Below are 1,500 nucleotides of genomic sequence, written 5' to 3'. Positions count from 1 at the left end.
TATGTAATTAGTTGTTATTTAAAATTTTGCTCCCCTTAGCAGAAAATGCTGATGACATACCCTGTAATGAAGAATTAAAATGCTACTGGCCCTTTAATCAGTCCGTTAATTTCCTCCACACGGTCCGTTGCACAGCATACACAGGGCAGAAGATGGCCGCTGGTCACATGTCCACATCACATGTCCTGCACCTGCCTGGGCAGGTCATGTGATCACCACTATGTTTGGCTGTAGTCGGTTGGTTGCAGTGCATCCAGTATGGCCAGTGTTTTGGTGATTACAGTTACACTTCATTACTATGGTAATAGATCCAGAAAACCTGGTACGTCATCACTGGGAGCAGAGCATAAGAGGTAGGAGGAGTTACTGAGAACTAAAGGATCTTGGGACTTGTAGTTTCCAGTGGCAGCCATCTTGGTGATAACTTTAGAGAGGCCATAAAATTTTGTGAATCATAAAATCAAACTATTTGAGCTCCATTTTGTGACTACTGACATTAAGTTTTGTCACATTCATTTATTTACAGCATTATGGGTTTTTGTATCAGAAGTTCATATTCCCGGAATACCCCTTTAAAGAAATTCCAGCCCCAAACTGCGTTCATGATCAGAGTGTCTGCAATGCTGTTTAACAGGAAAGAACTGACTCCTTCCATCATCCATCATCCATCCATGGCACTGTGCTCAGTTTGTGAAACAGGACCAAAGTAGTCTGAAACTCTCCTTACAATAATGTGGGTTTTCACTAACATTATCTAATTATGTTAGTCTTTTTACTGTTTTTAAACTGTTTATGAAGCAAATATTTTGGTTATTGTTTGGATGTTGCTGGAATTGTTATATGACTTTTTGAGGCACAACACAATTTAGAGCACCACACAGGAAAGTGAAAAAGGTCATTGACTAGTATCTACTGCCCATATATAGTGTTACAACACTATTATCCCTCCCATATTGAAACCATTATTGGAATTAGCTACTACATAACGTAACCTACAACAAATTAAGTCAACTTTACCACAAATGTTAAAAATGAAAAATACTCTTCCTTCAATACAATTCATTCAAAGTTGCAAAAAGTGTCAATTAATGTGACATGAAAACATCACAAAGGTTCATACTATACATCAAGGGAGACACCATATTCACAATATGGCATAAAGTGTCCACAAGGGATGCCATTATGTAGAATTTGACACATGAAGCACTGGAAGAAATGATAACAATACAATTCAATGATAACTTATGCGTAAGGAGCGAGTTTAGTGCTCTTCATTAAAAAAAATAGCTATATCTAGTAAAAACACATCTTCAAGCTCACCCATATTATGGAGCTGGTGTACAACCAAGATGACCGCACCCAGACAAACATTTCAGAAAGGGACCTTTGTCTTGAGCAATGGGTTTCAAAGTTGTATAGTATACTATAGTGTAGCCCTAGCCTAAAATATTACAATTGTCTAACAATTTTTTTTCTTTCACTGACATCTTTCAGGTAGTT

Source organism: Engystomops pustulosus, chromosome 6, assembly GCF_040894005.1.
Source record: "Engystomops pustulosus chromosome 6, aEngPut4.maternal, whole genome shotgun sequence".
Lineage (NCBI taxonomy): Eukaryota > Metazoa > Chordata > Amphibia > Anura > Leptodactylidae > Engystomops > Engystomops pustulosus.
The sequence above is the reverse complement of the archived record's forward strand: the minus strand, read 5'-3'. Positions refer to the sequence as shown.